The 17,203-nt window shown below is 30.5% G+C and overlaps 1 protein-coding gene and 1 long non-coding RNA gene across 2 annotated transcripts in view; one reads left to right on the top strand and one right to left on the bottom strand.

Moving 5' to 3' along the window:
* The first annotated feature begins 2,157 nt into the window (after positions 1–2,157).
* Positions 2,158–17,203, top strand: part of sv2bb (synaptic vesicle glycoprotein 2Bb) — a 51,563-nt gene continuing 36,517 nt past the window's right edge. The window contains exon 1 of the mRNA XM_087311890.1: positions 2,158–2,305. The gene's annotated coding sequence lies outside the window, so the exon portion shown is untranslated. The remainder of the gene's footprint in view (positions 2,306–17,203) is intronic.
* Positions 6,234–11,396, bottom strand: LOC147830812 (uncharacterized). Its single transcript, XR_015526233.2, has 3 exons — positions 9,784–11,396; positions 9,080–9,626; positions 6,234–8,526 (listed from the first exon to the last, which is right to left on the bottom strand). It is a non-coding gene; the product is annotated as an uncharacterized LOC147830812 (long non-coding RNA).

Genomic DNA, 17,203 nt, shown 5'->3' with positions numbered 1-17,203 from the left:
CCACAACAAAATATGGATCAAAACTCATATGTCTGTCAGCACTAATGGCGCTGGGTAAATGTGAAACTAAATACATTCAGTGCATGGGATACTTGACTGAGCAATACACAACAATGTATATTTCATCTGCTTTGTAAACATGAGTTATCGAAGGCTTTAGGCGAGTCATTGTTCGTAAGCACAGAGTGTGCAGCACTTCCATATGGCAAACCCTGATGCTCTTTGGCACGCACATGCTCCTTGCCAGGTGAGAGCACTGCAGTCAGTAAACAATAGAAGAATCGTGATGCTTCTTCCCTTCATGAGATGAATATGATTGATGGATGGATGGATGGATGGATGGATGGATGATAGATAGATAGATAGATAGATAGATAGATAGATAGATAGATAGATAGATAGATAGATAGATAGATAGATAGATAGATAGATAGATAGATAGATAGATAGATAGATAGATAGATAGATAGATAGATAGATAGATTCAAATAGTACAGATGGACGGATAGATAAATGAATTATTGTGTAGATGTTTAGATAGATGATAAATAATCAACTGGAATATTAATGAATGAATAAAGATGGATGAATGGATGAGTGGAAAGATGAATGAGCAATTTAGAGATGAGTTGATGAACAAATGATAGGTTGACGAAAACAGCAGATGACAGATATAAATACAAATATTGATGCATGGATGTATTTATGAATAGATAGATGATGGAAATATGATAACTACTGCAGAGATACAATTGGATAGATGGATAGAGAATACTGTTGGATGAATGAACATTAATAGTACACAAGATGAGCGAATGAATGAATGAATGAATGAATGAATGAATGAATGAATAAATGAATGAATGAATGAAGGATTAAATGAATGAAAGGCTAGACATATATAGACATTTAAATATATATAAATGATAGACAGATGGATACAGAATACAGATGGATGAATGAACATAAATAAAACACAGAATCAATCAAGGAAAGAATGAATAAATGAATGAATGAATGAATGAATGAATGAATGAATGAATGAATGAATGAATGAACGAACAAACGAATGAATGAATGAATGAATGAATGAATGAAAGGCTTGACATTAGTAGACATTTAAATAAATGTGTAAATTATAGAAAAATGGATAGACTAACATAAATAAATCATAAGATGAATGAATAATTGAATGAATGAATGAATGAATGAAAGGCTATATATATATAAACAAACATTTAAATAGATATATAAATGATAGACAGATGGATACAGAATACATATGGAATGATAAACATAAATAAAACACAGAATGAATGAATGAATGAATGAATGAATGAATGAATGAATGAATGAATGAATGAATGAATGGCAAGACAAATAAATAGACATTTAAATAGATATATAAATGATAGATTGATGGATGACAGGTAGAAAACAGATAGCATGATAAAACAGACAGATAGTTGATGATAGATAGATAGCTTGATGATTGACAGACAGACAGACAGACAGACAGACAGACATAGATAGATAGATAGATAGATGATAGATAGATAGATAGATAGATAGATAGATAGATAGATAGATAGATAGATAGATAGATAGATAGATAGATAGATAGATGATAGATAGATAGATAGATAGATAGATAGATAGATAGATAGATAGATAGATAGATAGATAGATAGATAGATAGATAGATAGATAGATAGATAGATAGATAGATAGATAGATAGATAGATAGATAGATAGATAGAAGGATGGATGTGCCCAGGTGAGCTATTGTTTTGCATTTTCACCCCAGTGTCCATTTAACCAAACTCATCCGTCATTTATAAAGCAGAGACTCCCTCCCCCATCAGCAACTATCCATCTGCCAAGCCCAAGTCCTCCTCCCTGATGTGCATTCCTTTTTTCTCTACAGTATCTCTCTCTTTCTCTCTCTCTCTCTCTCTCTTACACACACACACACACACGCAGAGTACGTGCTCCTCCCGCCAGCTCTGGTTCATGTGGGAGTGAGTGTGGAGCAGAGGTAGGCTTGGACTCTACCATTGTGAGTTGTTTGGGCGTGTTCTGCAAGCTCCTCCTATAATGAACGGCTCGGGAGGAGGGATGGAGAGTGTGAGTGCGAGCGCTCGCATCCTAATCTTCCTGTTCAGCATCTCTGTGGCTGTCTGGATGATCCCTCTCTCTCTTCTCCATGTTTAAACTCAGGCCGGATACTCCGTCTTTTTGGGAGACTTTACTTTTTTCTTAAACAGAGGGACTAATTTGATGCCAAGTCAGCATAATTTCGACGGTAAGAAAGTTGATTGTTTGTTTACATGCCTTGTGTGCTAGATCTAAGGGATTTCTTCTGCTTTGTTTCTTATGAAAGTCTATGCTAGAGACTGCAATGCACTGCAGGGAGTAAAAGTTTATGAAATATTAAAGGAAAGAAGCCTGTTTGAAGCTCACAGAGGCATGAAAAGCCAAGCGTCGCTGCACAGAAAACTCAACCAAAGGAGTTTTTTCTTTCAAATAGATGGTTTAAAGGCATTTAGATGATGACTCTGCTTATAGAATGAATCAATGAGCGTCTAGGTTGCTGCCTAGTAGTTTTTGGAAGCAGTTACATAATCAATACTCACCGAAAATATTTCTCCCGCAGAGACTAAGTGATGCAATAATCTAATATGATAAAGTGCACGATCGTAAAAGCAGAACGATCATCAATCGAGGAGAGAAGTTTGATAACGAAACTTGTTTTTTTTTTTTCGTGATTTCTTTGGTAGAAAGGAAGAAAAATCTCTTGGCCTCGTCTTTTTGACATGAAAAGCGCCATTAAGTTTATGAGAATGAGATTGTGCAATGATGCAAGCGTGTGAACTGATTAAACTATAATGTGTCATATTAAATGCACTCCACTATGCGTGTTCAGAGATATGTGGGCGAATGCTAGTTGTAGTTGCTAGTGTATTTATAAACTGTGCACCGAAGGGTGGGGGGGATCTTCTTGCAATGGATAAAAACATATGCATTATTTATATCCTCTAAATGTCTTGCAGGCACCAGAAGCGCTATCTCAGACTCAAAAAAATGTTCATTAATATCATCATTATTAAGAAACGTTTGTATTAATAGTACTGTGCTACATGTGTAACTGCAGGTGAACTTATTCATACGGGAGGACTAAGTAAACCAAACAAACGTTTCCATCTCACCATCGTAGACATATGTGGATCATTAGCTGTCTTCTGTTGCTTTCAAATGGCTCCTCCGAGGATTCCTGGTGATCAAAGGCAGAAAACATGTTATAGAAATATGACTTATTAGAGGCACCTCGTGGCGAGGAAAAAAAAAGAGATCTTGGAAAATGCTTTGAGTTAGCAGAGCAAACTCTATGAATTCAAAATATGATACAAAATACACATATTCTCTGCGTAAATTTAAAACACGATATGAAAGTACACAAGTCCAATTTGTAAATTCAAAACTCGATACGAAAATACACAACTTCAATTCTTAAATTCAAAACACGATATAAAAAAATAAACATATCCAATTTGTAAATTTAAAATATGATATGAAAATATGCATATCCAATGCATAAATTTCAAACATTATTTAAAAATACACATATCTAATTCGTAAATTCAAAACACAATTTGAAAATACACAAATCTAATTTGTAAATTTAAAATATGATATGAAAATACACAAGTACAATGCGTAAATTCAAAACATAATACGAAAATACATGAATCCAAATCGTAAATTCAAAACATGATACGAAAATACACAATTCAATTCGTAAATTCGAAACATGATTTGAAAATGCACAAATACGATTTGTAAATTCAAAACACAATTAAAAAAATACACAAATCCAATTAAAAAATTCAAAAGAGGATTCGTAAATACACAAATCCAATTGGTAAATTTAAAACATGATTCATAAATACACAAATTCAGTTCATTTGGCGAAAATATTTCAGATTTTTACTTTATAATTTTTTAATTTTGTGTTTAATTTTTTTCAATTTTGTGAATGTGAATTGTGCTGCGCATGTATGAATTTCATTTTGTAAATTTTTGAGACTGATCTGGCTTCAATTGAATTCAGGCTAGTTTTTGCATTATGGTGTGAAATGTTACACTGGCAGATAGGCAACGGCTTAAAGCATTTGCAAATACTTGGATTTTATAAAATAGCAAACACTTTCCAAACAGGGAAAAATGAATCCCATTCATTTTAAATTAAATCCTTCAAGATTACCAGGTTTAAATTCATTCCACATATATTAGTCTTTGCAAAGCTCTGTCATGCTTTCAAAAATGAACATTTTTTTGAAAACATATACCTATTAAAGGCAAATGGTATACTGATATCAATACCTCTCCGAAACTATAATGATCTGAGTGGATTCTCTCAATTGTTTTCAAAGCTGCAAGTCGGGAAACTAAAAATAGAACTGAAATATGAGACTGTCTGTGGAAAATCAGGACGTCTGAACACCCTAGCTTAAATAAACTGTAATAAAAATCATGACTTAATGTCATTTACATTTCTTCTTAGGGAAACAGATGTTTAAAAATAACCAGTTAACCCTCTAAAGACAGTCCACTGCTAAACGATTAATTCAAACCGTTATTTAAAACAATCACTGTTTAATAGCAAAATGAGTGCATATCAACTACATTACCCATAATCCTATGCAGAAAATTCCACCAATCAATGAGTAACCAAAAACCAAAAATTTAAGCATGCTGAAATAGTTTTTTAAGCTTCACCCACTTCAATAGAGCACTAATTTAAAATTTTATTCCATATTTTCTATATACAACCAGCAAATTCAGATGAATAGTTATATATTTCCATCATTTTTACAATACTGAGTTTTGGCTGTAAGGGCATCCGCTGCCTTAAAAACATATGCTGGAATAGTTGGCGGTTCATTTCACTGTGGCAACCTCTGAAATAAAGACTAAGCTGAAGGAAAATGAATGAATGAATTTCCATGATTTTAAATGTTATTGTCAATGCTGATTGTAGTCCTTTGCCTTATTATAAACAATAACCAATAAACCTTATCTTTTATTGATTTATTTATTTATTTTTCATTTAAAACAAAGTAATAGCAGAATTAGTGCATAAAAACTATGTTTTATAATTAGCAAGCTAATCTGGCTAAATCACTTTTGGTCTTAGCTTAGCCATCAAACTACTCAGAAAGTAGCAACTGACAAATTTTGTCTGCTTTTTTTGTTTCCCCAAACTTTTGTTGAGTGCCATTATGCCACTTTTCACCACTCTAATCATACACTTTCTATAAAATATTTAATATTACTACTAATTAAAGCAGGCCAAACACATACAGCTGATCGTTGTAGCATATAATAAACATGTAATGCTAAATATCTGATTTTCAGCTGACGACTAGTCTTAAATTTCGCTTACACCATCAAACATTACTAACTAATCATGCTAACTTAAGCATATTTTAACCCAAAAGTTGCTAGCAGGTCTTAGCTAGCCTCTATGCTAGCGTGGATTGTGTTTTTGGATGCTATACAAAGGTTTTAGCCACTTTTAAACTGGAAGACTAGCTAAGTCAAAGCAGCATATTAGAGTAGCAGTCTTAACTAGCTACCAAGCTAATCAGTAAGTAAACAGTAAGATTGATTAAACATATATTTAGCCCCGCCCTCTTCCAGGCATCACTGAAAAAAAACAAAATTATATACATAAAAACAGTGGTCCCTGGCTATAACGAGTCACACTTTTCAAGGCCTTGCAGTTTCTCAGACTTTTTTTCGTGCAATTTGACATGCTTTTTTTTTTACAGCGCATCGTGTTCTGCGTCGTAATTAGCACACTGTTTCTTTTTTAGTTAAACACCAGCATATTGCTCTACTCTTAACCATGACACACATTTAGAATTAATCCATACAGCGGCAAAAGCTGGACTACTTTGAACCTTGACCGCTGCACGTGTGTAGGGACAGCTGACGGGGTGGACATAGCAATGACAAACGGCAGTGGAACGCGAGCTCACAAATGCATTTAAATCCGTGAACAGTGGCATGCGTCACGTTTTTAATGTGGCTTTAGATGCGATATAAGAATATAAAGAGTTAACATGATACAGTTCAAGCGGTTGCAAGTAGCAAAACACAATACAAATACAAAATTTAGAAGCTAGAGAAAACAAGTAGGCAACCATTTTAATCGTACTTATTTACAGATGTGAAATGGAAGAAGAAACTGATCCACTGTTAAGTTTTACCGGGTTTGCGTGCACAACAATTGGGCAGGGCTTCAGTTTCGTATCAATGACACACCAAAACGGCTGAAGACTCGTTATCAAGACAATTCATTTGAAGCACCATGAGTCGACTCTTTTATAAATGAATCAGTAGTTTTAAACACTGTGCACTTTCAGATTGAAGCCATAGCTAGATATTTCATTTTACTTAGAACTGTTACACACTACATGGAAGGTCCTTTTTAAAAACCAATAATAGGGGCTCTTTAAACAAGAGAGAAAATAGTGAAAATGTTAACGTCTGTCTGAAAAAAGGTATAAAGTGTGTAGTGAGGGGTTTTACAGCCTTAAGAAAAATTTATAATAACTGTAAATAAAGTGGACTACTTCACGGATTTTTACCTATTTCAGGTTATTAGAACGCAACTCCCGTGAATAATGAGGGACTACTGTATTGATATAAATACAAATACAAAATCCAAAAAAAGGGCTTCAGGGATAATTAAACTATCGTGCTCTTTAGATAAGGGATTCATAAAGATAAACAACACATTCGTAATTCCAAGACACTCGAAAAAATATGTGAAAAAAATTATTTATCTTTTTCTTTTTTTTTTTGCTTACTTTTCGAGTGCCTTGGCTTTATGATTTCATTGATATAAACACATTTGCATAATTTACAATAAACTTTTTCTTATCTATATACACAACCAGCTATTTCAAATCAATAGTTTTACAATTTTTCGTATATTAAAATTCGATTGTCATTTACAACACTTCAAGAATGTAGCACAAAGTCTTCTTCATATATAATTTTCATGTACATCTCTGCTTCATATCAAAGTTGATAATGTTATGATTCTCTTTGAAGCTGGTTTGATCTGATCCATGTGTAATAACAAAGTCTTTTTAAAAATCCACATTGGAAAATATATAGGAAAAATGGGGCTCTATTATTACCACTGCCTTCCTAAACTGCAACATTATAGTTAACTTTTCACCTCATCTTTTTATGAAGAACTTGAATGCAAGTACGTGGAAAAAGACCTCTGTTTTCTTTATTTCAGCATAGCGCTGGCTGTTAATTTAATGCCAATGTTGCAGTCCTACAGTGGGCTTGTGTTTTATGTTTGCGAAAGTAGCTTTTTTTCTGGACGGTGAATCTCAAGAGGGAGCAGAAAAGAAAACGCTGGAGCAGACTGCCCAGAACATCATGCTTTAATGTACTACAATAAGAGATTTCTTTATTCCATCCACTTCCTCCTCGCCTGTGTTTCAACCAGCTTCCAGAAATCACCAGGATTAACCTCCGACTTTTTTATCTGTTTATCTGTCAAAACTATGCAGGGTGTCAAAGCCGACATCGCCACAATAAAGCGTTAATCCATCTCAAAAAAAGCTCATTTTTCATGTCAGCCAGGAGCTTCCCTTGAATAACACGGAATTAGAATAAATAAAACATATATGCATAAATAGTCAGCTGTAGAAGAAAACGCAGGCGAATTTGTGGAAGTGCACGAGCGTCTGCAGACTGTTTAATATTTTACTAGCGTGCCGCGCACAGCAGGGTTTTCCCTAATAGATCAACATGGCGGCTTTTCACCCCGAGAGCCTTTGTGCTGCTTTTTAATTGAATAATTACGCATTCGGACAAAGGCACTTTATGGCTATTGATGAACTCTTCGGTTTCAGCTGGAAAAAATCCATTTTTAAAGCTTGAGCTTTCATGTTTTATCTTATGCTTGTCTTTGATTAGACAGAGAGTCGTTTTTTCAGATGTTAAAATCAATAGGAAATCAAGTTTGACTTTCATCATATCCATTTCTAGTCTCATTGTGAATGATTCTTTGCTTGTGTTTTTAAAAAAAAACTTGTTTCTGAAAGTGTTGCAATATATTGTCACACACAGCATCCACTTTAAAACTCTCAATCGAAACAATGTATGACTTTACATATAGAGTGTAATGGTTACATATGCATGTAAATATCAGCCAATAATCTGTATTCACATATAGAGACAATAATAGGTATTGGTCAATAAAAGCAGCAGCTAGTAATGCTAAACAAAATCAATAATCGGTGTAGATCAATGAAAACAGAAATCAGTATTACTGAATAGAATCAATAATCGGTATTTGCCAATAACATAAAAGTAATAATCAATATCGGTTGATAAAAGCAGTAATCATTATCACTGAATAGAACCAATTATCGGTATTGGTAAAAAAAAGTAATAATCGATATCAGTTGATAAAAGCAGTAATCAGAATCACTGAATAGAACCAATTATCGGTACTGGCTATAAAAAGTAATAATCAATATCAGTTGATAAAAGCAGTAATCAGTATCACTGATTAGAACCAATTATCGGTATTGGTAAAAAAAAAGTAATAATCGATATCAGTTGATAAAAGCAGTTTTCAGAATCACTAAAAACAACCAATTATTGGTACTGGCTATAAAAAGTAATAATCAATATCAGTTAATAAAAGCAGTAATCAGTATCACTAAATAGAACCAATTATCGGTATTGGTAAAAAAAAAAAAAGTAATAATCGATATTAGTTGATAAAAGCAGTTTTCAGAATCACTAAAAACAACCAATTATTGGTATTGGCTAATAAAAGTAATAATCAATATCGGTTGATAAAAGCAGTAATCAGTATCACTGAATAGAACCAATTATTGTTATTGGCTAATAAAAGTAATAATCAATATCGGTTGATAAAAGCAGTTTTCAGAATCACTAAAAACAACCAATTATTGGTACTGGCTATAAAAAGAAATAATCAATATCAGTTGATAAAAGCAGTAATCAGTATCACTGAATAGAAACAATTATCAGTATTGGTAAAAAAAAAAAGTAATAATCGATATCAGTTGATAAAAGCAGTTTTCAGAATCACTAAAAACAACCAATTATTGGTACTGGCTAATAAAAGTAATAATCAATATCGGTTGATAAAAGCAGTAATCAGTATCACTGAATAGAACCAATTATTGTTATTGGCTAATAAAAGTAATAATCAATATCGGTTGATAAAAGCAGTAATCAGTATCCCTAAACAAAACAAATAGTTGTTAATTGCTAATAAATGTAATAATCGATATCGGTTGATAAAAATAGTAATCAGTTTAGTTAAATAGAACGAATAATCGGTATTAGAAAATAAAAGCAAAAATCAATATTGGTCAATAAAAGCAGTAATCAGCATCACTGAATAGAACCAATTATCGGTAATGGCTAAAAAAGTAATAATCAATATCGGTTGATAAAAGCAGTAATCAGTATCACTGAATAGAACCAATTATTGTTATTGGCTAATAAAAGTAATAATCAATATCGGTTGATAAAAGCAGTAATCAGTATCCCTAAACAAAACAAATAGTTGTTAATTGCTAATAAATGTAATAATCGATATCGGTTGATAAAAATAGTAATCAGTTTAGTTAAATAGAACGAATAATCGGTATTAGAAAATAAAAGCAAAAATCAATATTGGTCAATAAAAGCAGTAATCAGCATCACTGAATAGAACCAATTATCGGTAATGGCTAAAAAAGTAATAATCAATATCGGTTGATAAAAGCAGTAATCAGCATCACTGAATAGAACCAATTATCGGTAATGGCTAAAAAAGTAATAATCAATATCGGTTGATAATAGCAGTAATCAGTATTATTGAATAGAACCAATTATCGGGATTAGCCAATAAAATTAATAATTGATATTGGTTGATAAAAGCAGTAATCGGTTTAGTTAGAATGAATAATCAATATTTTCCAATAAAAGCAATAATCAACATGTTGATAAAAGCAGTAATAAGTATCATTGAATAATATGAATAATAATAATAAAAACAATTAATAATTCCTTACATTATTATAATACCTTTCTAGACACTCAAAGAGCTTTACACAATGGGGGGGATCTCCTTATCCACCACCAGTGTGCAACATCCACCTGAATTTTGCGACGGCAGCCATATTGCTCCAGACCGCACACCACACACTAGCTGATTGATGGAGAGGAGACAGAGTAATGAAGCCAATTATGATATGGGGATGATTATAACACCATTATAGACAGAAGCCATTGGGCCGGGGTTAAACCCCTACTCTTTTTCGAAGGACATCCTGGAATTTTTAATGACCTCAAATTAATTTCTCATCAGATAGACGGCACTGAGCAGTATAGAGTCCCCATCAATATAATGGGGCGTTAGGACCCACACAGAACGCAGGTCTGCATTTTAATTAAATGCAAAGCTGACAGAAATGAAAACAGCTGATGAAGTATTCACAAACTTGAACATTATTCAGCCACAAAAGGCGCCAAACAGTCAAAAATGCAAATCTGACAGAAACGAAGCTAGCTGAAGCATAGTTTCCAAGTTCACGAATTAGCTTTTGTTGTTTAGCAGTTGTTATCCCGGGATAACATACCTTATGTCATGACTGACCAATCAAAATCGAGTACTTCAGACAGCCATGTAATAATATGAAAGACATTTTAATTTAATGTTCAGATAATGACTTAACAATGGTAATTTTCTGTTTATAACTAAAACCATTTAACAAGAAAACAAATGTGTACAAATTAAAAGAATTACATTGTAATTAGATTTTTTTGTGATTTTAATAATGTTAATTAAGTTTTTGTTGTCGCATCTTGTGACATTCTGTCTCACTTGTGATTCGTTTAGACGTTTTTTTGTCTTTATTGAGTTAATATTTCAGTCAAGCTATGCTCTCTAATTAAACCAAACATGCTAAAATTATATATGCCTCTAATTAGAAATGATAAAACACCTCATAACTACAAACTCACTCACCTACTGCATAATTTAGGCCTCGCAAAGAGTGTCATTTGGTTAATGTATTCTAGGACATTTTATGACCAGCGGTTTTGTCAAGTAAATCAATAAGACTTAACATAAACCCAATGGCTCTCAATAATAGAGACCTTTGGTTGTCGTTAGCATGATGCCAATGGTACAAAGGCTACAATCCACACCTGATTATCTGCACTAAATCCCTTCATCTACACTAAAGTAATCTGTGCTGAACACCGCAGTCGTTTTAATAAATGCACGTTATGCTGCAAATGAAATCTCAGCTTGATCTTGATAACGCTTTACATTCAGGTTTTGTGTGTGTGTGTGTGTGTGCTGAACTGCAAGGCACGGGAATGGATCAATAACTGTGAATTTGTCATGTGGAGCTCAGGAATAGTGGAGTGCATCCCGTCTTCAGCTTAATGGAGCTCTCAGATTGTATTTATCCCTCTCGGTCTGTCTGTGTGTGTGTGCGATAGTATTAAAAGGGTGTTATCGAGTGTGTGGCGACCACAGGATTAAAGATGGAGGATGTTGTATAGTTTAAAATGCACGAGCATGGAGTTCATTTCCATGCTTTTGTTTGTAAGGATTTAGGCTTTTGGTTTTGCGTGATGTGAAAAAAAGATCTTTCGAAGGTGCTTTTGAATGTGTTTTTGAAAGGATGTTGATGTTTTGATGTTACATTAGAGCAAGCATATTTGTAGGCGATGACCTTTGACCTCTACTTGTAACTCTGATAGTGTTCATTCATTCATTGTATATTCATCACAGTCGCTACAGCTGAATAAACCGCCAACTTATCCAGCATATGTTTTACACAGTGGATGCCCTTCCAGCCGCAACCCAACACTGGGAAACACCCATATACCCTTGCATTCACAAACATATACTACGGGCAATTTAGCTTATTCAGTTCACCTATACCACATGTCTTTGGACTTGTTGGGGAAACCGGAGCACCCAGAGGAAACCCACGTGAATACGGGAGGAACATGCAAACTCCACACAGAAATGCCATCTGACCCAGCCAGGGATCAAACCAGGGACATTCTTGCTGTGAGGCATCTGAAAGGATTATTAAAGTTAATTTAGGTTACAGTAAAAGGATAATTATAAAAATATTACTTAAAATAAGGTAAAAAGAAAGTAAATAAAGAAAATAACGATATTTCTTTGGCAAGGCAACATTTATATTTATTTATATATATATTGTTTTAATTTTTTGTTTAAGATTTTAATTTTAATTTTTTTTTTCAAAACAACCCCTTCCCCAGCAATTGACAGATAGGGGGAATAAATAAAAAATAATAATAATACAAAAATGTTAAAATAAAATAAGAAAAATAATACAAAATAAACAAATAAAAAGTAATTTCTATTTTAATTTAGATTTTAATTGGTTTTAAAAAGAGTATATAAATAAAATATTTAATTAATTAACATGAAACTAATATTTTTACATTTCATTTTGATTCAGTTTAATTTAGCTATTTTTATATAAACTTAAAAAAAACAATACACACACACACACACACACACACACACACACACACACACACACACACACAGTACATATAAAAGTTTTAAAAACAAAAAACAACAAAATTATATATATATATATATATATATATATATATATATATATATATATATATATATATATATATATATATATATATATATATATATATGGGATTTTAAAAATTTAAAAAAATAAAAAAATTTTACAACTGATTAAATTAAATATTATATTAAATAAAAAAAGGGTGAAATTTATTTGTGGTTTATATATTGATGCATTTATTTTATTTTTTATATTATATTTCGAAAAATCTGTCACACATTTGAATTAGCTTCTCCGGATGTCAAAAGTGACCCTGTTTTTTTACAGTAATTAATTATCAAATCTGAAAATAAAGTGTCTTTCTAGCAGTTAAACCCTGAGATCAACAGTTTTATAAATATTACAGAGAGCCATGTGTAATATTACTGATGTATGTACAGTAAATGCCTGTGTTTCTGAAGCTCATTGTTTTGTGTGTGTTTCAGCACATGATTAAAGGAAGAGAAAATAGGTGTGTGTATGTGTGTGTGAAGTCAGAGAGCAGTGGTTATGCAATACCCAGCTGGAGCAGAGCAGCAAAAACATACATCAACACACACACACACACACACACACACCTGAACCTGGATACAAGCTTCTCAACAGAAGCAGAAAGCACATAAATAGAAATGAATCCAAAAGTAAAACTGCAAATATTTATTTCATTTCAAAATACTTATGTAATATTAACATAAGAAAATGATACAGATTAGCTTAGATTAGAAAAAAATTTAATTAAAAACTAAGGATAGTTTGAAAAACATTTATATTATATTTTATTATGTTATATTTTATTATATTTTATTATGTTATTTATTATATTATATTATATTATATTATATTATATTATATTACGTTATAATATATTACACTATATTATTTTATATCTTATATCACATTATATTATTTAATTTATTATATTATATTGAATTATATTATATTATTTATATTATAGTATATAACATTATATTATATCACATTATATTATTTAATATCTTATATCACATTATGTTATTTAGTTTATTATATTATATTATATTATATTTTATTATATTTTATAATATAATATAATATATTATATATTATATTATATTATATATTTGATTAATGTATTTTATTTATTTATCGTATATTATTTATAATGCTATATTATGCATGTTGTTTTATAATATTTTAATGGACAGATTCTTTTCTTTGGGATCCTATAATTCTTGATGTTAAAATAAAAGTATATGTAAAAAAATAAAATAAAAAAAACACAATGCAAATCAAATATTACTGCATTTTTAAATATTATGTTTTAATATTTATTTGCAGTGGGTAAAATGTCTTAATTTTGTCCATGTCTGATTTGTCCATATTTGATTATATGTTTTGATATTTTTTATTATATATTATAATTTATAATATAATATTATTATATACATTTTAATAAACAAAGTTTATTAAACAAAGTTTGAAAAACAAGTACATATTATTAGTATACATTTTAAAATATTTAACATGATAATATTACAATTTTAATAAGATTACAACATTTTTTTAATATTTGACCCCTTTTAATTAGTATTTTTAAATTTAATTTAATTTTTATGCATTTAATTATTTAGTAATACTGGGTAAAAATAGAGTAAAACTGCATATTTAACAATACTTTTGTCCAGCAGGAATTGATTGGATCCTCAATAACTACATCCCCGATTGTAAACAGTGATAATATTTAAGTAAAATATTACAAGACCAATACTTTGCAATAAGATCAAAGACGTGCGTCGACAGCTTCTGTTCTGATTTCAGATCCTCGTAGTCTGTGTGAGCGACTCATAAAACCAGTTAAAAAACAAACACAAACTAACCAAACAGGAGCGGCTTTGTTTCATTTCCTGCTCGAAGTGACTCTCAAAGCTCTCAGACTTTATCAATGATGAGACTTTATCAGCCGTCCACGCCAATAACAAAACACAATGAGACAGGGAGATAAATCCTTTTCCTTTGTCATCAATGCACACACACATACACACAGATAGACTGTAATCTAAAGCCATTCGTGGCCAGTAGAAGGAATAAAATTTCCGCAGTATTAAGCAGGATTAAATTGCAGCTCTCATCTGTCATGAAGACAAACCCGTCACACACACACTCACATGCTCTCTGCTTTTTTCACTTCATATTTATACACACTAACATCACAAGATAAAGGTCAGCCATCAAACCATTTACCGATACGTCGACATTCAGGTGTTCCTTTAAGAGACAAAACTTTTATTTCTGACATATTTTACTTAGTTTTTTTGTGATTTTTTTTTCTTTTGACACATTTTATCAATTTTGTTTTAAATATTTGCATATTGAAGTTTAACTTAATGTTTTTTTATTTGTATTTAAATATTTGTATTGAAATTAACAAAATTTACATTTTATTTTACCCAAATTTGTGAATTTTTAGAATTTTTTTAAGTAATTGCTTAATTAATCATTTCTTTTGATGTATTTTATCAATTTGTGACAATGGATTTCAATTATACTTCTTATTTTCAAAAGCCGTTTAACATAATTAAATTTTTATTAATATATTTTAATTCAATTTAAATATTTTTGATTAATTTCGCATAATTTACATTTCATTTTACTTAAATTTGTAAATTTTATACTTGTTTTAAATAAGTGCATTATTGGGTGATTATTTAAATTTTAATTTACTTAAAGTTGTGATTTTTTTTTAATAATTGCATTTTTTTTGTGTTTCTTTTGACACATGTTGTCAGTTAGTTTCAATTCTTATTTTTAAAGGCTGTTTAACTTAATATTTTTTTTATTTAAAAATTTTAATTATAACTAAATATTTGCATTTAATGTGATATTGTTATGCCTGTAAATTTCAATTATAATTATAACTAAGGATGTTTAATCTAGTTTTTTTAATTAAATATTGAAATTATGTTTAAATATTTGTATATAATTTCACATTATTTACATTTTAATTTACTTAAAATTGTGAATTTTGTAATTTTTTTAATAATTGCATTTTTTAACTGTTTCTTTTGAGATACTTTATCAATTTGTGCCTGTGGATTTCAATTGTACTTTTTATTTTTAATGGCAGTTTAACTTTTTTTTTATTTAACTCATATTTAAATATTTGTATTTTAATTTCACATTATTTACAGTTATTTTTACCAACATTTGTGATTTTTTTTTAAATAAGTGCATTTTTACATTTTTTATGCATTTCATCATCTTGTTTCTGTGGATTTCAATAATAACTCTTTTTAAAGGCCATTTAACTTAATATTTTTTTCATTTTTATTGAAATATTGAAACTATATTGAAATAATTGTATTTAATTTCACATTATTTACTTTTAATTTTACTTAAATTTGTACATTTTAGACTTTTTTAAATAATTGCATGTTTAAGCGTTTCTTTTTGTCACGTTTTATCAATTTGTGTCTGTAGATTTCAATTATAAATCTTTTTGTTAAAGGCTGTTTAACTTATTTTTTTATCTAAACATTTAGATTATATTCAAATGTTTGTATTTAATTTCAAATTATTTTTACTTTATTTTTTTACATTTTAGTTTTTTTTAATTTAAAGCGTTAGTTAACTCAAAAATTACACTTTGCTCATTATTTACTTACTCTCACATAAAAAAATGAAACCATTGGCTACATACTCTGGAAGTCAATAATTATAGGTTCGCAGCATTGTTCAAAATATCTTCTTTTGTGTTAAACAGAAGAAGGAAACTCTTAAAGGTTTGAAACAAAAAAAATAATAAGATACGTAAATGATGACAGAATGATCCTTTTTGGATCATCTATTTCTTTTAAAATGTATGTAATTTGGATCATTAAAATGGTTTAATGGTATATAACTTAAGTATTTTGATTATATAAATAATCATATTTAAAATAAGCATCTAAAACTAATTGGCTGCAGCATGTTTTGCAATACGGTTGTTGTTGTTGTGAAAACTTGATTTGGCACAGACACATTATCTCTCCCCTCTATCTGCTTCTGACGTAAACCCTCCTGGTTGGAGAGCAGCAGGTTTGAGCCATGAAAATGAATGGAAATGATGTCTGGATGTGTTCCTGGAGCTCTGATTCAGAGGTTACACGCAGCTTTTAAAGAGATAGGTCAACCAAAAATTTAAATTGTGCCTCCAGTTGTTACACACCTTTTTAAGTTTCAATCTCTAGTTGAAAACAAAAGAAGATATTTTTAAAAATGTTGACAGCCATTGACTTCCCTATCATTTTATTATCCTGGATGTCAATGACTTTCATTCAACATTCTTCAAAATATCTTCTCTTGTGTTTAACAAAAGAAAGAAACTCATAAAGGATTAGAACCTATATCTAATTTTTTTTGGGTGAACTCTCTTTTTAAAGCCCACTGAAATCAAAATTAGGGTGTTTTGGGTGTTGGTATCAATATGTTAGCTGATATTTGCTTGCACTTATCTTCAGAGACTTATTTGGCATTAACACCCTAGCAGT

Source organism: Danio rerio, chromosome 25 (genome assembly GCF_052040795.2).
Source record: "Danio rerio strain M-AB ecotype USA chromosome 25, GRCz13ab, whole genome shotgun sequence".
NCBI classification, from domain to species: Eukaryota; Metazoa; Chordata; class Actinopteri; order Cypriniformes; family Danionidae; genus Danio; species Danio rerio.
This window is presented reverse-complemented; position numbering and strand designations above follow the sequence as displayed.